Source organism: Thalassophryne amazonica, chromosome 2, assembly GCF_902500255.1.
Source record: "Thalassophryne amazonica chromosome 2, fThaAma1.1, whole genome shotgun sequence".
Taxonomy (NCBI): domain Eukaryota; kingdom Metazoa; phylum Chordata; class Actinopteri; order Batrachoidiformes; family Batrachoididae; genus Thalassophryne; species Thalassophryne amazonica.
In genome coordinates, this window is record NC_047104.1 from 11,543,600 (window position 1) to 11,568,369 (window position 24,770).

Sequence of the window (24,770 nt, forward strand, 5' to 3'; positions counted from 1 at the left end):
ATCAATTTTGACCTAATCAGTACCACTTAAGGTGACGAAACAACACTTAGAATCCAGCCCCAGTATACCATGGCCTACACAAAAATGTATGATAGCCATCCCAGGGTGGTAGCTGTAGCCAAGTAGGGGTCATGGTTACACAGGGGTCAAAATGTAAAAATGCTCCAGTCATGTTGAAAACTATACCACATTATTGTCCAATAATAATGATTCCAAAAAGGTATAGACTAGACTATCTATGAGTGAATTCCATGGAGTTATGGGGTAAAAACAGCAAACATGGTGACAAAGGTCAGCTTCAGTTTGTACAGGGGTCAATCGTTAAAGTTGCTCTAATTTTGGTAAAAAAAAAAATATATATATATATATTATATATATATATATATATATATATATATATATAGATCTATTAGAAAGTATCCGACCTTATATTTTTTCAAAAACCTATGGATTTGAATCACGTGTGATTACATCAGACATGCTTGAACCCTCGTGGGCATGCGAGAGTTTTTTCACGCCTGTCGGTTACGTCATTCGCCTGTGGGCAGTCTTTGAGTGAGGAGTATCCACCCGCTCGTCGATTTTTTTCATTGTTTATGAATGGCTCAGAGACTGTTGCTTTGTTTGATAAAATTTTTTTCAAAACTGTAAGGCACAACTGAGTGGACACCATTCAATAAATTCAGCTGGTTTTCGGTAAAAATTTTAACAGCTGATGAGAGATTTTGGTCTGTTAGTGTCGCTTTAAGGACGGTCCACGGCGCCTGACGGCGATCTGCGCTTCGAGGCGGCAGCGTCTCACCGTTTCAAGTTGAAAACTTCCACATTTCAGGCTCTGTTGACGCAGTAAGTCGTCAGAGAACAGAGAACTTTCAGAAGAAGTCGGCATGAGGAGTTTATTCGGACATTCCATTGTTAACGGCATTTTGTAAAGAAAGCGTGCGGGCAGTCGCATGTCGGGCTGGACCCGACCGCGGGGGGTCGCGGCAGGAAAAACACCTCCGTTGGAAATCTTAACGGGCAAGTTGGAACATGCCCAAGCTGTTAAACAATTTCTCAGTTACTCACTTGTTGAAAGCCATCAAAAACTGCCTGAATTTTACAAATGGTTTTCAACACGGAGGTGTTTTTCTGGTCGCGGCGCACACAGATTTGCCGAGTCGTCACGGACACAACTCGGCGAATTTGCACGCACGTTCTTTCATTACAAAATGACCTTTAACAGTGGAATGTCCACATAAACTCCTCATGCCGGCCTCTTCTGAATCTTCTCTGTTCTCTCACGTCCTGGTCAACAGAACCTTAAATTAGGATGATTTCAGCTCGAAACAGCCAGACAACGTCGCCTGGGAGCGCGCGCGACGTCCCGCTCCGTGGGAAGTCCTTACCCCGACAGAACACCCCATAATCTCTCATCAGCCGTTAACTTTTCACAGTAAAAACCAGCTTAATTTCTCGAATAGTGTCCACTCGGATATTCCTCACAGGTCCAGAAAAAATGTTGATAAAGCAACGCGCGCCGTCTCGAACAGCGTGTGAAACAAAGGAATTCAGCCGAGAGGGCGGGACCACATCTCACTCAAGGCCTGCCCACAGGGAAATGACGTCACCGACATGCATGAAAAAACTCACGCATGCGCACGAGGGTTCAAGCATGATTGGTGTAATCGCATGTCATTCAAATCCATATAGTTAAAAAAAAAAATAAAAGGGTCGGTTTATTATCTAAGAGACCTCGTATGTGCAAATTATTGGTTGAGTTAATAGCATTTTAAAAAGGAATAGTTATCATGCTTAGTTATCATGTTACGGGGTAACATATGTCATACGTCATAGAATCCAATGGACGTAGACCTTGTTTGACCTTTACTTTGGAGACCAAGCATTCAACACAGTCAAAACTATTCCATTTAATCCTTTTATTTCAACCAATAATTTGTGTAACTTTTTACCAAAATTGGAGCAACTTTAACTTTTGACCCCTGTACAAACTGAAACTGATCTTTGTCACCATTTTTTTTCCATTTTTACCACATAACTCCAGAACATTCAGTTAGTTTTCAACATGACTGTTGCATTTTTAAATTTTGACCCCTGTGTAATTCTTTATTGACCCCTGTAGCTCCAGGATGGCTCCATATCTTAAAATAAACATTAGTTAATTTAGAATATGTGTGTCAAATTCCATGCTTTTATCACAAATGAACATCTGTTTTGCTATGCCCCCACTACAACAAGGTCAAAGTTGTCAGAGATCAATCACTGGGCTCAATGTCATGTCCCTGTCTATCTGTTGTTTTACTCTGTCCTGGTTGCGTTGCTGAGTAAAATACTTGTTTTAATAAAAAGTAAAATAAAGACCTCTTTCTTGACCTCATATTTAACGTTGACAGCACTGTAACAGTAAAAACTTGCCATTTCTAACCTACATTTTTTATAATGTAACTATTAAATTCTTTCTAACATTTTTCTGAATTTAAATTCTCTCGAAACATTTTACTTGTCAAAATTATTATTATTAAAAGTAGTATTAGTAGTTGTAGTAAAAAAAAGGCTTCAAAACTGGACCTTTAATCTAGGGGTGTTTGTGTGTGTGTGTGTGGGGGGGGGGGGGGGCACATCCTTGCCCCAGGCCCCCTTTCCATCTGGATTCGTCCCTGCTTTGGCTTTTGAGCACAAAGAATAGATAACATTTATTTATCACTGGCTGTGGATGCGGCTGAGCTACAGGAGCTTCGGTACATAAGCCAAATTACTTTTAAAAATTATCTGACTGTGTGGACTGGATGATCATGACTTGTTTTAGGAGAAAACCTGATTATTTTCTACTTGACCTCGCCCTCCCCAGTTGACTACCAAATCATGCCGCACTGGTTTTATTATAAAGCAACAGCAGCAGCCAAGTGCCATCTGTTGGCATGCAGATTTTCTGTAATCTCTCTTTACTGATTACAATGATGACGAACCTCTTAAATAATTATCCCACAATGTAAAAAAAAAAAAAAATAGCGAAATAATTATAATCATTAACTCCCACCAAGTCTGCCACTCCTCCAACAAATGAAGGCTGTCAGAGAGAGAGAGATAAAGACAGAGAGAGAGAGCTAGTGAAAGAGAAAGCAAGAGTGTTTTTTTTTTTTTTTTAACTGCGATGCCAATCATGTCTTATTTATACCAGCAGGGATCCACACAGCAGTGACAATCTTAACCCAACAACACTAAAGAGGCAACTATGGGAAAATTGACCCCTCTCCACCCGACATCTCAACACCGCTTATTGTTCTTTTATTCTTCATCCTCTTTCTTTTTAAACCAAAATTCATCATAAAGTGTAGTCTAGCTGTTGATGATCTGAAACGGATTTGAGGCTCAATTTTGTTGTTTTCTTCTTTGTTAAATTTATGCGGATAAATGCAGATGACACCGCACCTGATATCTTTCACAGTTTGCTGTCATTCCTGAAGAATTAAACAAACTGTTATTTCTGGATTCTTTGATCAATAACTGCACAATAATGAATGAAGAAAGTCACTGAAGAGTCTGAAAATGGTCCACCATCTGGCTAATGTGGTAGCCAAGACCACAACCTCCAAACATAGGCCGACTAAACCCAAAAATTATAAGAAAGGAGGGCAGAGCTGCAGAGTTGCATAATGTAGAACAAATACCCCATTTCAGCGCTCTGAATAAAATGAGTCGGACGAAATACTCACCAAACAAACCTTTGAACATACACCTGCATGCTTACAGTCAGAAATCTGAATGCCAATTCTGAAGCCAGTGGGGTTGTGGGGGTAGAACCCCCTCCCCCTCCCCAAATGGCTGACACAAATGACAAAATACAAATGCTGCTGTATGCAGAATTACTGTAGAGGATTTCCAGCATTTTAAATAAAAACTGTGAATTAAAAACAATGACTAGAGGCAGCACATAGTTTCCCACATTGCCTTAGAATGCAGGAAAAAGGGTATTTTACAACCAAGTCCCAACCCCACCCCGGCCCCATTCACCCAATTCTGGATCCGCCCCTGCCCATGCTCATATGTAGCAACATTCTGTTCAACGGCTGCTCAAGTCAACATCTGTTTTTAGAATGTCTGGAATTCATCCTTGATTCTTTTTGCAATCTGTGCAATTTCCTCAACAGCAGTTGCAGGGAGTCCATTAACCCTGCACACAAAATAGACGCAGCTTTGCTACTAATGGAAGAACAGTGATATGAGAAAAGTAAAACCACTGCAAAGTGACACATTAAACCAGTTGATGAAAGATTCTTGCATGATTCTTGCATTCACTAATTTCCACTCACTCATCTTTAACTGCTTACTTCAGGTAAGGGTCACAGTGGAGGGCTGGAGCCTATGTCAGCAGTCATAGGGAGAGAGGCAGGGTACACCCTGGACAGGTAGACAGTCTAGGGACACACATAGACAAACACATTCACACCTACATGCGCGCCTACGGTCAATAGAGAGTCCAGTCAGCAACATGCAAAATAATAAAATTACACAAAGTTTTTTGGGTTGATTCGCAGCCGAGTGTGAAGGCGGCTGGGATGAGGACCAGCACCTCTAAATCTAAGTCCCATGGTTCTCATCAGGAAACCGATGGATTGCCTACTCTGGTAGGGAATGCAGTCTTGCTCCAGTGAAGGAGTTCAAGTACCTTGGGGTCTTGTTCACGAGTGAGGCGACCATGGACCGTGAGATTCGCCGGAGAATCGCGCAGCAGGGTCGGTATTGCATTTGCGCTGTTGTACTGTTGTGATCAAAAAGAAGCTGAGTCTTGATCTACTGGTTATTCTTTGTTTCTACTCTCACCTATGGTCAGGAGGGTTGGGTCATGATCGAAGGAACTAGATCGCTGCTACAGCCAGCCGAAATGGAGGGTGGCTGGTGTCTCCCTTAGAGATAAGGTGAGAAGCTTGGTCATCCGTGGGGAGCTTGGAGTAGAGCCATTGCTCCTTCGCATTAAAAGGAGCCAGCTGAGGTGGTTCGGGCATCTGGTTCCAGTTACATCAATCTGGGAGGATACCCCGGGGAAGACCCAGGACTAGGTGGAGAGATTATATCTCCACAGGAGCCTGGGAAAGCCTTGGGATCCCCCAGTCGGAGGTGGTCTGGGGTCCCCTGCTGGAGCTGTTGCCCTGTAACCTGATCCCGGAGAAGTGGTTGAAGATGAGTGAGTGAGTGAGAAAAAGAGAGACCTATAATAGCACCCACATATCAAACCAAAGCCTACCAACCAACCACAACCTTAAAACCAACAAAACAAACAACAACAACAAAAAAAACATTTAACTTGTAATAACTTAAAAACTAAATTAAATTGAATAAATAAATAAACAAAAATTTAAAGTAACAAATCTTGAAATAGGCTGTCAAAATTAGGTAACAAAGCTCATTTTGAACTTTATTTTCCTCATATTCTTCTTTTTCTTTTTGCTGCTTCTGTTAGGGGTCGCCATAGCACATCTACAATCTCTCAAAGTACAATCTCTTGTACTTCCTGATTTCCTCTCAACACATCATCCAGCCTTTTCTTTCTCTCATTTTCTTCATTTATCAGCTCCACAAAATATTCCCTCCACCTTCTCAACACACACTCCTCACTTGTCAGCACATTACCATGTGCATCTTTTACCACCCTAACCTGCTGCACATCCTTTCCTGCTCTGTCCCTTTGTCTGCCAATCGGTACAAGTCCTTTTCTCCTTCCTTCTTGTACAGCTCACTATATGCCTTTTCCTTAGCTTTTTGCCACTTCTTTATCACCTTACGCCACATCTCCTTGTACTGCTGTCTACTTTCTTCATCTGTTGATCTTTCTGACTATTGAAAAAACTTTTTCACCAACCTTTTTCTCTTTATGATTCTCTTTCTCATTTTTCTCATATTATGAAGTGTTATGTCCTTTTACAAACATCACAGCAGCTTAAAAACTTGAGTTCCAAAAAAAGAAGCTAATTTACTCTCAGATATGACTTGAAACAAGATGTTTCCAAACTCCTTCAGTTAACACTGAGATTTTACTCGTTAGTCTGTTCTGTCCTACATTAAGCATAATTAGATATTATGACAGAAATTAGACAATTATACTCTGTAAGATTATGTTTTGCGACAGACAGACACACCAAATAACTGTTATTCTGTCTCTAATTCAGCAGCAGATTTATGGTCTGGCTGTTTATGAATCTCTTGCTATATAAGTCCATCTGTGTGTGTGTGTGTGTGTGTGTGTGTGTGTGGTGTGTTGTGTGTGTGGTGTTGTGTGTGTGTTGTGTGTGTGTGTGTGTGTGTGTGTGTGTGTGTGTGTGCACGCACAAGGGTGTGTATGTTGTGTGAGAAATGGTGTGAGAATACGTCAAGGGGAGCATGTGTTAGTTCTGCTTTCAATATGAGGGAAATCTGTGGCACATACCTCCGATATGACACACGCCAAAACGCCGTGACTCATCCGCGCTATATTTGATTAATAAAACTACAGCCAAGAAAATGTGTTCCAAGACCACACACCATTATCATTATGAAGTTATGAAGACCAAAACACTGTGCTGTGCGCGAGATATCTGATACTAAAAAACAATCCGAAAGGCCACACTGGCTTCCATTGTATTTTATCAACTCAAATTTCATGATGTGTTTAAAGATATGCACAGAGCACGGTCGCGTTTCATCCTGAAGATGACAGCTGCCATGTATGTTCAGGTTCAGGCGTCGCTGCTTGGAATCCTTTTCAATAAATGTTATAGCATGAATTCTACAGATTCAACAGAAAAAAAAGGTTTCCCATTGATTAGCACTTTACAGCAATCAATTTTTACAAACCGGCTTGACCCCTCCCTCCCCGCTTTTCTCTCTCCATTTCTCTGGAAGTAGCTATTGAGACGACGGTGTGCTGAGAATCTCAAAAAGACAGAAAAGTGACAGGATAAGAAGATAGGTGAGCAATTATTGGAAAAAAGTTGCAAGGAAGAATGTCAACATCACACCTGCTTTTTTCATTGAGACATTTTGGAGACCCCTTTTACATTCATCAAAGGGTCACAAGGTGGTGACATTTTTGCTTGAGAAACAACGAGCGCCTCACTTGGAGTTCAACATTGGTGAAAACGAATGCTCAGTCGCAAGATGATTTACGCTGTGAGTTTTGACAAAATGGGAACAAACAATATCAAATGAAAGCTACACATACAAGTCACATAGTCTGATAAAATTTTGCACTGTGAAAAACTTCAGTTGGGTATCACAGATATTTTTGCTAACTTGAAAACTTTTATTTACCAATAAACAATACAGGGAAAGTTTGGGTGTTAGAAAAGGTGTCATTACATACTACGCCCTGCAGAGGGCAAACTGACAGCATTGCTTATAATGTGGTCAAGCATTGCTGGGACCCCATCACCACTTGGTCACATTAGCTACAAGAGACAGATGCAAATTGACCAGCTGCTAATCATGTTCAGTCAGAGTTGGCGTGTCACAGCAAAGAGAGACAAGTGGTTTCTATGATGCCAGATTTGTGGGGGAAAAATAGGCAAGATGTCTATTTAATGCAAATGCAGTGATGCAATGTGGTAACTGTCAATTGAAGGAAAGGTAACGTCACATATGTTGGTTAGTTGTTGATTATATTTATTATATTATTATATTTATTCATAATAAAATTTATGTTTAACACTCTGAGGTCGATGGACATGCCGGTGCATCCAACTCAAGTTTGCATTAATAAATCAGTGACACATGTCAGAGAATTAATTTGAACACTTCCTGAGATTACAGTGTCACCTCTAGTTTCAATCCCTGTTCAAGAGGATCTTTACCACACAGCCAATCCTAGAGCCTGGAGAAGGCAACATGGGTTTCTCTCTCTCTCTCTCTCTGCCTGCCACTTTCAACAGGCTCATTCAGAGCACGTCTGTCTGTTAGAATCAAAGGAATTCATACTGCCACTAAACCCTCATAAATGCAAAAAAAAAAAAAAAGTTCTGTCAGCCTGAAAACACTTACCTGTTAATAGAGCAGTGCAGCCTCATTTGGGGTGCAAAAGGGATAAAATATGACATATATGATGCAATTTCTCAATGCGGTGGGAAAGTGGACATGTGTTGCGGTTTGTTTATGATCCGGAGCACAAACATGTCAAACTAGTTTTGCAGACAAAACCGTACACCACTTATCTGTGTGAAATTCTGTTGTGTATATATTATATTGAGGTCCCCGTAAGTGGCCAAATCCTACAATATCATGGAGGGTTCAAAAGAGACTACGGTCTCTTATTAGTCTGACAGACAAAGCATGCATTTGTATGAGATATTTTCTTTTTCCATGATCTACAAGCTCAACTAACACATTAAATTGCATATTTTGTGTGGGACTTTCCACTTTTCATCCAGTGATGGGTATGTGTGGACATTTCTGCAAAGAGGGAAGACAGAACACTTTTTGCTGGAAATGATGAGTGATTTTGCTTTTCATCTATTTGCATTGATATATAATTCTCACACAAATTTTCTGAGCCAAAAGACTTTGAGCCCACAGCAAACCAGTCCATCCACATAAATAAATATGTATTTTCAATAAAGATTTGAAGAATTTTCTAAAATTGCATTTCATATTTTCCAGATTTAGAGCCAAAATAATTCCACATACTGTGTTCTTGACAAATATGAAACTCTAAAAGCTAAGATTGTTGTGAATATTTTGATATGAAATGTCTGGGCACTAAACTTAACTAAACCTAACTCTAACTCTATTTTAAAAAGGGAATAACTGAAAGTATTGTAAAATCTAGAAAATACTCTTCTACCCCAGAGGGTTAAATTGTAAAACATCAAGTCTCCATTACATTTCTTTGTCATAAGGGTTTGATAATAAAATGTTAAGAATCATTGCTGCCATTCTTTATTCATATATATCACCAAATACATCAGTATCTTAATTTTTTACCTCTTAATATCGGTATCAGCCCTCCAACAGTCCATATCAGTCGGGTTATACTTATTAGCTTAGTGAGTACAAAGACTCACCACCTACATTAGTTAATTAGCATGTAGTTTGGTTGAAACTGGATGACTTGAGCTTATTTTGGAACAATGACTGTATTTTGTTTCAATGTCTGGTTAGCGAATGAACTACGGTGCCTACCATACCCTTGGTACCTGGTCTCACCAGAGGATCCTTGGCTACTGGTGAAATAATTTGGTGTCAATGGATAACTTAGATACTTAGATTAAAATGATGAGTCGGCGTATCCTCACATTGTGATGGAACATCATCTACGACATTCTGGCCATGTGGCACGTTTCCCTGGACATGTCCCAGAGAAATGTTGGTTTGGTGCAAGTTTTACACTGGATGCCCTTCCTTGAAGCAAATCCACATTGCATGGAGAATGGGCATGGGTGGGCAAGAACCCAAAGCCTTCCGCCCTGGAAACAAGCAGACTAACTGCTTGACCAGAGTAAACACTGTATTTTCCAGAGTCAAAGTCACAACTTCCTTGTATATTATCAGCAATTTAATTTGGGATTTTTTTGTGCATTGTTGTAATGCACTTTTTTTTTGCTGACATTTATTCTTTATTACTGGAGTTTCATTTGGTTTATTGCTTTAATTCCTGGGAAAGCCCTATAAAAACAGTTACTGTAATTGCTAATTGTCTGTAGATTCTCAGTTATCCAGGCAGAAATCAGAAGCTTCCTGGAATTTAGTTGAGGCAGCTGTACTTCTTGTCCAGTGAGTGGCAAAATATTTTCCAAGTAAAAAAAATTTCAGCTGCCTTGACTAAATGTCAAGAAGCTAATACTTGTTAAGATTAATAATGAATGTGTAATTTTTTTTAGGGTTTTTTTTTTTTTTGGTGTATAAGTTGCACCAGCGTATAAGTTGCAATATACACTCAACAAAAATATAAACGCAACACTTTTGGTTTTGCTCCCATTTTGTATGAGATGAACTCAAAGATCTAAAACTTTTTCCACATACACAATATCACCATTTCTCTCAAATATTGTTCACAAACCAGTCTAAATCTGTGATAGTGAGCACTTCTTCTTTGCTGAGATAATCCATCCCACCTCACAGGTGTGCCATATCAAGATGCTGATTAGACACCATGATTAGTGCACAGGTGTGCCTTAGACTGCCCACAATAAAAGGCCACTCTGAAAGGTGCAGTTTTATCACAGAGCACAATGCCACAGATGTCGCAAGATTTGAAGGAGCGTGCAATTGGCATGCTGACAGCAGGAATGTCAACCAGAGCTGTTGCTTGTGTATTGAATGTTCATTTCTCTACCATAAGCTGTCTCCAAAGGCGTTTCAGAGAATTTGGCAGTACATCCAACCAGCCTCACAACCGCAGACCACGTGTAACCACACCAGCCCAGGACCTCCACATCCAGCATGTTCACATCCAAGATCGTCTGAGACCAGCCACTCGGACAGCTGCTGGAACAATCGGTTTGCATAACCAAAGAATTTCTGCACAAACTGTCAGAAACTGTCTCAGGAAGCTCATCTGCATGCTCGTCGTCCTCATTGGGGTCTCGACCTGACTCCAGTTCGTCGTCGTAACCGACTTGAGTGGGCAAATGCTCACATTTGCTGCCGTTTGGCACGTTGGAGAGGTGTTCTCTTCACGGATGATGCGAAGGAGATGTGTTGCACTGCATGAGGCAAATGGTGGTCACACCAGATACTGACTGGTATCCCCCCCAATAAACAAAACTGCACCTTTCAGAGTGGCCTTTTATTGTGGGCAGTCTAAGGCACACCTGTGCACTAATCATGGTGTCTAATCAGCATCTTGGTATGGCACACCTGTGAGGTGGGATGGATTATCTCAGCAAAGGAGAAGTGCTCACTATCACAGATTTAGACTGGTTTGTGCACAGTATTTGAGGGAAATGGTGATATTGTGTATGTGGAAAAAGTTTTAGATCGTTGAGTTAATCTCATACAAAATGGGAGCAAAACCAAAAGTGTAAACCGTCTCAGGGAAGCTCATCTGCATGCTCGTCATGTCATCGGGGTCTCGACCTGACTCCAGTTCGTCGTCGTAACCGACTTGAGTGGGCAAATGCTCATATTCGCTGGCGTTTGGCACGTTGGAGAGGTGTTCTCTTCACGGATGAATCCCGGTTCACACTGTTCAGGGCAGATGGCAGACAGCGTGTGTGGCGTCGTGTGGGTGAACGGTTTTCTGATGTCAATGTTGTGGATCGAGTGGCCCATGGTGGCGGTGGGGTTATGGTATGGGCAGGCATCTGTTATGGATGAAGAACACGGGTGCATTTTATTGATGGCATTTTGAATGCACAGAGATACCGTGACGAGATCCTGAGGCCCATTGTTGTGCCATACATCCAAGAACATCACCTCATGTTGCAGCAGGATAATGCACGGCCCCATGTTGCAAGGATCTGTACACAATTCTTGGAAGCTGAAAATGTCCCAGTTCTTGCATGGCCGGCATACTCACCGGACATGTCACCCATTGAGCATGTTTGGGATGCTCTGGACCGGCATATACGACAGCGTGTACCAGTTCCTGCCAATATCCAGCAACTTCGCACAGCCATTGAAGAGGAGTGGACCAACATTCCACAGGCCACAATTGACAACCTGATCAACTCTATGTGAAGGAGATGTGTTGCACTGCATGAGGCAAATGGTGGTCACACCAGATACTGACTGGTATCTCCCCCAATAAAACAAAACTGCACCTTTCAGAGTGGCCTTTTATTGTGGGCAGTCTAAGGCACTAATCATGGTGTCTAATCAGCATCTTGATATGGCACACCTGTGAGGTGGGATGGATTATCTCAGCAAAGGAGAAGTGCTCACTATCACAGATTTAGACTGGTTTGTGAACAATATTTGAGGGAAATGGTGATATTGTGTATGTGAAAAAAATTTTAGATCTTTGAGTTCATCTCATACAAAATGGGAGCAAAACCAAAAGTGTTGCGTTTATATTTTTGTTGAGTGTATATATATATATATATATATATATATATATATATATATATATATATAACTGACACTCCAGAAAATACAGTTGTCCCTGACTGAAATTTACAACATCACCAGCAAAATACAGTGGAAGTCATCATAATGTGCCGCAACAATGTGTTAATACCTACATATAACATTAAGGTTTGGAAAAACAGTTTTGAGATTTTTTTTTTTGCTGTTGTTCTGTTACTTTCTTTTCACCAATTTGCAGAAAAGGAAATTTCTCACATCTGATGTGTTACCAAAGGTAAACAGAGCACTCAGAGTCTTGACTTTTCATATTTTATTACCTATTTTTGTTTCAAGGTTGTAAAATGTGAACTTGTTCTTTAAAGTGAGCAAAGCAGAAGATCTGAGGAGAATAGAAAGATAATTGCTGCAATTTGAGCACAGCAAAGATGATGATGACTCACTGTTTACAGACTGTCAGCCACAAAGCCAACATATCCATCATGGGTAGTCTTCATGTATGATGCTCTGTCACTCCCTGACACACATACAGCTCTCTAACAGCTTATTATCATGAGATATGAAGTGGCCACGCTCCTCCAGCTCTGGGAATATCGGTGCACACCTGGTTACCGTGTCACCTCTGCTCACTAATTGTCTCCTTGAGCTATGTAGAGAAGATGTAGCGGCATCCTGGATCTTTGACAAGTGCAGGAGGAAAAACTATGAGCAGGAATGCAGGTAAAAGTACAGTGTGTGTGCAGAAGGGTGTGGATCCAAATTAATATGTGATGAATACTTTGGGAGCAAAAACAATATGTGGAAGCAACATATAAGTTTATGCATGGTGGTTCCTGATCTGATTAGCATTAGAGAAAACCTTAGAGCAGATTTAAGGAGTGAGTACTGGTGGATATACACCCTACCAGTCAAAGATTTGGACACACTTTTTTAAAAATCTAAATTAAGATGTACATTGAAAAATGCTCCCCAAACACTTTGTAATGACTGTACAAAATGTTAAATGACCTCAGACTCTTAAAATCTTCACCTGTTCATGTGAGAGTATCCTGTGTCGCTTCATCCTTCAATGAACTCGCAGTCCCTGGCATAGGAAGCAGGTGCACTAACCACAAGGCTAAATCCCAACATCTTGGCACTGTGGAGTGTGGTTTATTCACTGCACAGCATCTCCTGCTGGCCATGTAAGATGTTTTACTGCAAACTTGGAGCAACTCAGGGATTAAACACCTTCGGCACCTTCGTTTGATCCCTGCCCGACATGGAATCGAACAAAGAGCCCTCCGGTTATAAGTTGGCCGACCTAACTTCCAAGCCACTACATGTGCAGTTATGAGAATTCATCGCAGATCCACGACTTCCTGCCATAATTACAGTGACTGGATACAGGGAACACACATCGAATTTTCAACTCCTGACGTCTGTTGGTCAACTTAGTTATAGCTTGGCCAACAATCTATGGCAACATCATGCAGCCATTCCATTCTGTGAACACTTGATGCTGTCAGATCTCAGAAGTCAAACAGGGAGGTTCCTGCTTAGTATTTGTCTGGGTAACCATTTAGGAAGACCAGGAGCTGTACACGTGTTTCTCCATGTTGAACTTAAGTAGTGTCTGGAAGGGCATCCAGTACAAAATGGGCACCAAAACCTCAACTGGATCTCAAACCACCATGACAAGACAAATGAAAAAAGAAAAGAAAAAAGACTATGGCAATATCATCTAAGCATTGCTGGTTTTAGATGACATTACATCAGACAGTTGTTACAGTGACACCACGTGGAGCATTTCTCTGGTCATGGTCCCACACCTCAGTGTTGAGGACCCCAGCGGATGGAGAAGTCTTAGTCCCACATTACATTTGGTTGCAGCACATAGATAGTGACTTTGGACATTTGGGGAAGGACCTTTTTCTGTCCATGGTGTGGTTGCTTTAGGGCCCCTTCACACATAGCACAAATAAGTAGGAAACAGTGTGAATCACGGCAAAATAGCCCGGATGAAAACATTGAGCCGACGTCTGGAGGGACACATGGTCAGGCAGGCGTGAACGGCCCCACTGCGACGGTTTTGTGCATGCAGTGTGCACAAAACCGTGGCAGTGGGAATACAGTGTGAGAAGCTGGAGCATGTGATACGACATTGCGCAGCTGCTGTGGAAAAAATACATGCCACCCGTGGGATTCGAACCTGCAGTTTACAAAAGCTGTGATTGCCAGACAGAACTTTATCACTGTGCTACTATCGCTGTTCTATATAAGGTGCATAAAATGCCTGAAATCAACAAGGAGATAAACATATTTAAAAAATAAAACCACGCACCATAAAAAACACTGCATTTTATTGAATCCCTCTTATTGAGTGAACAATACAAGTATGAACCTTCTGTTCCTCTGTAGATGACCCATGGTCAGAGACGTACAGTCATGAAAAGACATGAACGAAGCTGTGCACTCTTATCATGTCCATATCTGCTGGCCCAGGGTATCTAGCCGGCCCCTTGTGCATGTCCAGACCAACACACACGTCCTGTGGATGGCGCGCCATAGGACAGACACTGCGTCATATGAATCAGCACTTACATAGGTGATTGTGACATTCAGATCACCCAGTGCGTGTTATGATCTGATGGTCCATTTCACCTGGGGCAGCCTGTCAATGTGCAGGCTGTGTGCTCGCCTGCTACAGCCAGTCGCAACAGCGATATATTTTTTAAGTATTTCCACATGAGGACAGCAAGCAGACACATGTGCGTCACAGTGGACAGTTGTTAGATCACGTCCTTCAAAACATGGTACATGTTCCCCACCCGGGACATCCAGAACCAGAGATCTCAACAGCTGCTGCTGTCGGTGGACACACCGAATTTGGCTAATTTTAACGTAATTATAAAATTGAAATCAAAGCCATTTTTATTTATTTTTAATGACCTCTTATAGCCCACCTGCAGTACCTTCCACGACAGCGCTTTGGAAATTAATGTCATGCATGATAAAAGTACATGATGGATTTTGATTCTTGGCCCAAGAAATATTTAATTAAATAAAGTCTTTTGTTGGTTTATTGTAAACTCAAGGTTTTAGTTCTTTCATGCAGTATATTCTTTAAAATGAAACAGACTGAACATAAACATTGTGGTTGATTTTGCGAAACAGAAACATGCTCACTTGACTTTCCTGTGCTAAATAAAGCTGTAAATGAAAAGAAAAGATACTTGTGTGTCTGTATGTGGCGGGGTGTGTAAGTGTGACAGACACCTTTAATATCTTCCCCTTTTTGTGATCAGTTGGTGTGATCCGTACCTGTGCGACTGCAGCCGCTCCAACGAATGCCTGATGTCAGGAAGTGCGCCGACAGCTCCGCAGAAGGTGGGACGACAGGAGCCTGCAAACAAGACGTGCACACCAGGAAATTCACAGTCACCTTCATTTGAAGTTTGACAAGTTTGCAACGCTGATGGTAGAACAGAAATATCCATTAAATTTCAAATCCTTCCTGCCCCAAACGTCCATTTTTAGTTGTTTTTGGACATGATATAGTGTACATCCACTTATGCACATCAACCTTTTTTTTCTATTATATTTTTCTGCATCAGTTTGCACCATAATACCAGATGAAAAAAAAAATAATAATTTTTTTCTCTCAACTCTCAAGAACTCTCACGTAGCCTATTTGTCAAAATGTTGTTGATATTTGTGAGAAGAATTCATATAATCCCATGTATTTTCATCAGGAGGCAGTGATGTACAAAATGATGTATCCTCTGTGTGAAAATAATCTGCTAAATTGTCTAACTTCTTGTTATTCTAGGATACTCTTATTATAACAGAACTGCAATGCATGAAAGGTGTATTGCCAAAGGTACCTCAACAAAGTATTGGGAAAGGGCATGAATACTTATGTACATGTGATTTCTTATTTATATATATATATATATATATATATATATTTGCAAAAATTAAAAAAAAAGGAATTCATGTTGTCATCATGGGGTGAGTAAATTTTTGGGGGGGGAATAATTTACTCCATTTTTGAATAAGGCTGTAACAACAAAATGTGGCAAAAGTGAAGAGCTGTGAAGACTTTCCGTTTACACTGACTGCGCCCATAAATTTGTACCACAACTTTATGTATTCATATCATAACAAATGCACTATGGGAATGTGTTGTGGGAAGACCTGCTACTTAACTCCACAAAATAATCAATCTGGCGTGACGTACATATGTGAACATAAAGATGACCAACAACTGTTTTCTCACCCAAGGTAACTGTGTGAAAACACTCACGAGAGATATACAAAAACCTCAGCCCTTCTCTGGGTGTCTGTGCAGGAACCCAGAGGACACTTGAGGGAAACCGCCATCAAATCCAACAGTCTGTGGGCCCTGTCTTCACGACCTATCCGGTTGTTAAGTGTGACGTAACGCATCATGTGATTTTCAACTTCCGGCTCCAAACAAAAAAGGTGCGCTGTCCTTAACATTGAGAACTGCATTGAGACGCTCTGATCAGGCTGCACTTAAACCGTTGCACACAGACAACAGCATTAACATCGCAACATAAAACTCTTTGTATACTGTGCCTAAAACTCTCCTGGATATACTAGTAACTGGATTTTTAGGTGTTGTTACTGTGTTTGTTTTATGTAAAAATGTCAGAAGCTCAGGTTGTTTCTCCGTTATTTTCAATCGGAGTTGCTGCGAGCTGCGATCGCTTCCTGTTCATGTCATTCGGGGGGAAAGTGAAGTTTGCACTTTAACGTCCTGTTTATTGTAATAAATAATTTTGTTTTAACAAACAGATGTATATTTTACCTGTGCATAATAAAATACATAAAGTAAAAAAAAAAGCTTTATTAAGTGTTCTGACCATAGAACCAGACGAATGCGGTTAATGGAGGTGGAGGCGGAGAAGGGAGGGACGGAGGTTTGCGCACACTGTAAACAAACTAAACTTAAACTGTAGATCCATAAAAGGATGAAACAGACATAACTTTAACTGTAAACTTGCAGGTCTTTGGACCCGGAAACAGATTTATCACGTGATGTGTTACGTCAGTGCTTAACAACCGGATAGTGCATCGTCTATAGCAAACAAGCAAGCACACTCCAGCTTCACTTTGCTGCTCACAAGGAGCATAATTTGGATGCTACTCTGGTAGCATTGCACAACAGTGTGTCTGAACACACCTCATTTTAAGGACAACATGCCAATGGGTGTGCAGATGAGGACCATCACATTTGTTACTTCGCTGACGTGTGCACTGGTTGTGCACTGGTTGTGCACTGGTTGATTGGTCATAGACTGGTTGTAGCACAGTGACACTTGTGCTGGGCTCTGGGCTGCTTTGTTGCAACTGGAAAATAGGGCCCCATCTATCAGTATGATGTCTACACTGCTTTATGACATCACCAAGGTGGTTTGAAAATCTTACAATGTTCTAGAAATATGTCAAGAAACATTTTGAGGCAGAATCAGCGCTCCATAAAACAAACTAAAAAAAAAAAAAAACTCAACTCTTATCTGTATAGCTGAGAGATGACCAGTGACCGAAGGTGATAGTTACTTGATGTCTTTCATACTCTCTTTGGAGGATCCGAGGGAGACTAAGATGAGGAGTATCACTTACATGGCATCAGCCACCACAATTTTTACCATGTGGTGTACAGTAGTGTTCAGAATAATAGTAATGCTATGTGACTAAAAAGATTAATCCAGGTTTTGAGTATATTTCTTATTGTTACATGGGAAACAAGGTACCAGTAGATTCAGTAGATCCTCACAAATCCAACAAGACCAAGCATTCATGATATGCACACTCTTAAGGCTATGAAATTGGGCTATTAGTAAAAAAAAAAGTAGAAAAGGGGGTGTTCACAATAATAGTAGTGTGGCATTCAGTCAGTGAGTTTGTCAATTTTGTGGAACAAACAGGTGTGAATCAGGTGTCCCCTATTTAAGGATGAAGCCAGCACCTGTTGAACATGCTCTTCTCTTTGAAAGCCTGAGGAAAATGGTACGTTCAAGACATTGTTCAGAATAACAGTGTAGTTTGATTAAAAAGTTGATTGGAGAGGGGAAAACATACGCAGGTGCAAAAAATTATAGGGTGTTCATCTACAATGATCTTCAATGCTTTAAAATGGACAAAAAAAAAAAACAGAGACACGTGGAAGAAAACGGAAAACAACCAGCAAAATGGATAGAAGAATAACCAGAATGGCAAAGGCTCACCCATTGATCAGCTCCAGGATGATCAAGACAGTCTGGAGTTACCTGTAAGTGCTGTGACAGTTAGACGATGCCTGTGTGAAGCTAATTTATTTGCAAGAATCCCCCGCAAAGTCCCTCTGCTAAATAAAAGACATGTGCAGAAGAGGTTACAATTTGCCAAAGAACACATCAACTGGCCTAAAGAGAAATGGAGGAATATTTTGTGGACTGATGAGAGTAAAGTCGTTCTTTTTGGGTCCAAGGGCCGCAGACAGTTTGTGAGATGACCCCGAAACTCTGAATTCAAGCCACAGTTCACAGTGAAGACAGTGAAGCATGGTGGTGCAAGCATCATGATATGGGCATGTTTCTCCTAATATGGTGTTGGGCCTATATATTGCATACCAGGTATCATGGATCAGTTTGGATATGTCAGAATACTTGAAGAGGTCATGTTGTCTTATGCTGATTCACAGGATTGCTAAAAAAGCAGTTTGAACATAATAGTTTTGAGTTTGTAGCGTCAACAGCAGATGCTACTATTATTGTGAACACCCCCTTTTCTACTTTTATTTTTACTAATAGCCCAATTTCATAGCCTTAAGAGTGTGCATATCATGAATGCTTGGTCTTGTTGGATTTGTGAGAATCTACTGAATCTACTGGTACCTTGTTTCCCATGTAACAATAAGAAATATACTCAAAACCTGGATTAATCTTTTTAGTCATATAACACTACTATTATTCTGAACACTATTGTATTTCTCTGTGCACAATCCAGTTCATATGTGCCTCGAGAAGGGTCTGGCATGTACAATCTGTGCAAGCTCTGCCTCTGACATCATGTGCATGCTTGTAACGAGTGCTGAATTTAACCTTAACCCTAACTTGAAGATGCAGTATGTACTTTCAAATAAATTAGCACTAAATGTACAATCAGTAAGTAATTCTGCAGTTACATTTGCCTTACAGGAAGATTTTACAGAAAGTGCATGCTCTACATGAAGCATGCACACTCTCCGCCAAACTACATCCAGACATTCTTTGAGTGCTTGAGTATTGTAGACTATAGAAGACCGAGGACACACTGACATTTCACCTTCCTGCATCAGATAGATGGTTACTTTGCAGAGGTGGGAATGCACCGATTGTTTGTCGGGTGGTTGCCATCAAGGACTCAAAGCCATTTCATGGTGTGGCGAATGCAGCAACACACATCTGAGTTAACCCGACTTTACTCATTTGATCACATAACCTCTATCCTCCTCTTATCAGCTAAATAATGGAAAGGTGGCAAAGGCAGAGCTGTTTAAACATGAGTTTAATTAGTGCAAAAAGTTTCCACGCTTTTATTTTTTCCTGTTGCTGATTTGCTGTTTGTTGTGTTTCTTTCACATCCATTTGTAGGATGTGAAAGAAACACATTTAAACACACAATTAAAGTACTTCAGATTTACATTTCATTTTTTAGGGACATTTCAAATGTTTGCTGAAATCAGTTTAAATGTCTTTCATGGGTAAATTGTGATATCTTGATTTTCTACATTTGCTTTCTCTCTTTAGCGCTAAAATTTCCTGCAAGGCGCCATCCAAAAGATCAGCTGTCAATCAAATGAAATCACACTGCAGGCAGTCAGGTTGTTTTGTTTTGTTTTGTTTTGCCTTTTCTGTAATTCATTTAGATGAAAAGTTGGACATTATTACTTAAAGGAGTGCACCAGATTTGTGGTAGTTACGGTGGATGTGGAGAGGCAGCCAGGCGTGCAGGAGCTGACTCAGTCCTCTTTGGGGGAGGGAGACACAGATGTGGAGGGTCTGGATGAGGGCCACCCAGATCTACCCACCAACTACTGTTTCAGTGGAGCGACGACAGTAAAACGCACTCAGACACACGTGCACACACGCTCGCATACAAAGCCACCACGTTGCCTTAAGTCACAATCTAAATTGGCTCCCAGGGGCATTGCGACTACCTTGTTCACCAAAGGCGCCGTGTATGTTTTCCGAGTGCTTAGCATTAGCTGCCGTAACCTGAGAGCGAGCAAGTGAGCGCTCCTTGTTGCACATGCACACAAGAAGAAAAGTGCACACACACATGCACATTGTTACCAGAAGTTGTTCTGTTTTTTTTTCTTCTTTTATATATTTCCCTACAGACCCTTAATTAAATTCAAAATAGTTCACGTCTACCTGTTAAACTATGTTGCTCCAAACCACCCACCAGATAAACCTCGACAGAGGCACAAACACGAGCACGGCGACCCAAGAGGAGAGAAAAAGTAAATAAAAAGCCTGTCCTATTTGAGGAAACACAACTGTGAGGAAGAGAGGAAAAGCTATCCGGAAGTTCTCGTAATATTGATGAATAAAAGGCAAATATTAGCAATGATTTTGTCATGTACTAGCAAAGCGCACGTCGTGTCAGATTGTGTTTGTAAGCATGATAGAAGAATATAGAGTATAAGCTACATCGCTGCTTACTGAAAATTTTGATCAAACATTAGATTTGGACTTTTGATGCAGTGCATCTCCATGTGCACAACAGTGGAGGAGCCAAGTGCAAAATGTTTCTCGTGACAATATCAAGACAGTTTTACAGATGGTGTCTCTGCCCACCCAATTTGGTTTCAGATCATGTCAGTTTTAAAGATGGCTCATGGGCTTGTTTGCACCACGATCGATACACCTGTTGTCAACTTTGTTTTCAGGATACAGAAGGCTGCACACGTCGCCTACATTCCAAAGAGCCTTTGACAAAGGAGAGCCTAGTTGCTCCACTTATGATCTAGGCGGCTGACAAATGCAGCCTTAAAAGGGTGCAGCCCCTGAATTGGGACACAGCCTGTGTTTTACTTTGTTCCCTGTGCTGGTATCAGTGTACCATTTGGAGAATTAAAATGCACATGAACAAATGAGTTGCTGCATGACGGAGTTTTAGCCCATCTCAGCCAGCAACTCAAGAACAACAAATATTAACATATTGTCACTCATCAAATTGAGAAGAGCCATAACGAGGACGATTAGCGTGTTGTGACGTGTGAGGCACCAGATTAATCAAAAAAGTGACTTTGTTTTGTCCATGTAATATCCCATAGTCATTTCTGCCACCCACTGAACAGTTAGTGGAAAATGACTGGATGTTACATGAACAACAGCTAACCACCTACCAACTGTGGAAACACGAATGGCACTACGTGTGCAAATATGGGACAAAGAAAGTGAAAAAAAAATGATAGAACGTGCGGCTGGGGATGGTTCCAAAACTTTGGAAATACTGCAAACTTGAAACATTGTTTGGAATGTTTTAAAACATTTGCAATACACGTGCTTTGAAGCATTGCTCCAGAGTCCACATCAAAAGGATGACATCATATCCTGTGCTAAATGAGGTACTATTACATCACTGTTTGAAAAGGTTCCGGTTGATTTGTACCATCTGGTGTTGAAACACAAGAAAGCACACAAGAAGGAGGATCACAGTGTTTTGACTGATAAACAAGACTTAATTAGCAATGACAAACAGAAGTAAAAGTTGCATTATTTATGGAAAGGCTCCGGTAAAAACAAGGTGTGCCCATGCACGAGCAACTATGTTGCCTGTATGTACGAAGTGCTTCACTTGGCAATATTTTTCATTTTTACTTCCTGGAATTCCAGCGGAATGCGTTCAATTTTGAACATTTGTGGAATTTGCAACAAAAACCATAACTAAAATAGCAAACAAATTTTAAAACTATTATTTGTATTTGTCATAGAAGAATAGTGTCTGCAAGCAAAAGTAATGAAATGCACCAAAACATGTAGCTAAAAGTTCAGACAGTCATCGGGATCAATAAATAATAAACTGCTGCACCTTACAAATTATGATTAACTGATGCTCTCATGTTTAAAAAAAAAAACTACATTTGTAGCTGTTAACACACAAACAAGCACACAGCCTACGAACTGCATGGAGGAGAAAAGCAAACGGTGCTGTGAAAAAGCAGAACAAACACCGACACTGTCCTTTTTGCAGCATATGAGCTTTATATCAAAGGAAACAGCAGCGTAATGAAAACGGCTCACATTTTAAGACACTCTAACCTTTTGTGTGTTTACTTTATTAAAGAATGTGTGCTTTTACGGGGAGTGCAATCCACACACGAGGGGGGAAACAGCAGTGTTTAAGCAGGCGAACAGTAAAGTAATAGGCAAGAGCAGTGAAGTGTTGATTCTACAAAAGATGAGGGGGGGGGATTGCACCTTGGTGCAGGCGTACATATACCCCCTGTAACACACACACACACATTTCCTCCCCCTCCCCTATATACTCCCACAACAAGACCGGCTGCCTGGCAGCCGAAGTTAACATTTTCAGAGAAAATATTCCTTCCCTCCAATCGTCCGATGTAATTCATTTTCCATCTCTGTTCATTAATCATTGTTAAAATTAGTGATCCATTTCTTCCACTCTGCCATCTGCACTCAGCTTCCTAACAAACACGACACCTCAGCGCATAATAAAAGCTGACAGCTACGAGGAGGCCTTTCCAAATAGCTTTCTGCATATGTGTACCTCCACGACTGATGCCGCTGTCAGACAAAAGTAGGTTATTTAGACTGCTGGCTGAAGAGCTGTGTACACACAACCACACACACATGTATGGACACTTATGCACATTCACATGGACAAAGTGAGTGCAAGAAGTCAAACCTGCAGGGAAACAAAACAAAACAAAAATTCCCAACAAAACAATCAGATAGAGGTGGGCGATACCGGGAATTTTGGTATTGATCCGATACCAAGTAAATACAGGCCCAGTATCGCCGATAGTGATACCGATACTGATACTTGTTCATATTTAAGCTTCATAGACCCAAAGGATCCAAAAGACCTAGGATAGAATTTTGCCAAGCATTGTGCGTGACAAAAAAATGTTTTATTATCACAATCAACATTTTTGTTTAAAAAAATATCACTCAACACAACTTAAAACAAAATCTCCTGAGGTAGAGGGCTGACAAACCACAACACAAGGGTGCACTGCTTCGTGTTGTGTGACACAGCACAGCGCTGCTCTTACAGACAAAGAGTAGACTTTGATGAATCTGCGTGCGCAGCAGTCTGTGCGTGCGGGAGAGAAAAAAGCTTGAGTATCGATCTTTTTACACGAGGATCATTCACTATCAATACCAGCATTGGTATCGATATTATCGATATTAGGATCGATCTGCCCACCTCTACAATCAGATGCAAAAAATTTCCCATGCACACAAATGCAAAGCAACAGATGTGCACAATCTGAAATGGAATGTGTGAAAACAGTAGATAAAGAAAATATTCCCAATATTTCTCAGAAGCAACAAAAAAAAATGCAAACAATTGTGAAAACTAACTACACATGGAACAAGAGACACACTCTGGGATCTGATTATCAGACAGGTTTTTTGCATAAATGCATCGTATTAGCAGGTTTGCATATTTAAGTTCAATATATTTAATGTAAGCTGTGTTATTTTGCATCGTTTTATCAAATGTAGAACCGGAACAGAGAATTTAGCTCCATGCGTTCACACTGCTGTTGGGTTCACTTAAATCTGAGTCTCTGTTAAAATCAGCTTGTTGACACTTTTTAAAGATTATCCTTCACAGCAAACCATTTGTCCTGCAGTACAGGTGTTTTCTTTTTTCTTCTACATCATAAAAAATGATACCAAAAGGCTTCTTGATGATGCATTCATGTGCGATAGTCAATAACGAACAGACTTTCACATTCAGCTGCACTGTGGAAGCTGGAAATAAACAGTGATGCACCATGGATGTGATTTTTTTTTTTTTTTTTTTTGGATTTATTTAATTTTGGGTTTAACGTGTCAACAAGATGACACCACAGGTGAAACTGTGAAAATTGTGTCATTTCTTTTTTACCATTGCATGTGAATGCACCAACAATATTTTACCATTTGCTCTGCATTTGTTGCTTTTGCTTATATGCTAAAATGATAAAACTTCAAAAAAAAAAAAAAAAAAACAGACAACTGCTCTAAATACTGGATTTTAAAAGGATAAAAGTAACAACTTTCAGAATAAATTGAAAAAGCAGTTTTACAGTCAGACAAACAATGTAATTTGCTGTTCCAGTCATACTGTAAAATACTGGCGTGATACATTTTTTATTTCCAAACTGTTCATCAACATCCTGTTTTTAACTTATCAGCTAAGACGGCGAGCGTGGCAGAGGGAGTCGTTTGACCAGCCGATTGCCCCTCTCCGGTCGCGGAGGCCTCGTAAACAAGTGCCTAATTCACATAAAAATACTTGGATGGAAAGATACGGCCTCCCCAGACGCTCCTGCAGACGCCCTGATGAAGCCGGAGCTATTTTTCCCCCTCACTCGGACACTTGCTGATCCACAGTCTCTGCATCCGTAGCCACAGAAAGAAAAAAGAAAAGAAAAAAGCACCCCTGTTGATTGCAGTGCTTAAAATCACTGCGGAATTTATTAAACATTTACACACAGAATCACACAGCCTTTATTATTTTTCATTGTGTTTACTAGACACGTGAAAAGTTCAAGCTTCTCA

General features: G+C 40.6%; 1 protein-coding gene across 1 annotated transcript in view; it reads right to left on the bottom strand.

Annotated features, from left to right (window-relative positions):
- The window catches only part of znf536 (zinc finger protein 536), a 740,368-nt gene that overhangs the window by 626,132 nt on the left and 89,466 nt on the right, over positions 1-24,770 (bottom strand). The window contains exon 2 of the mRNA XM_034160487.1: positions 15,295-15,376. The gene's annotated coding sequence lies outside the window, so the exon portion shown is untranslated. The remainder of the gene's footprint in view (positions 1-15,294; positions 15,377-24,770) is intronic.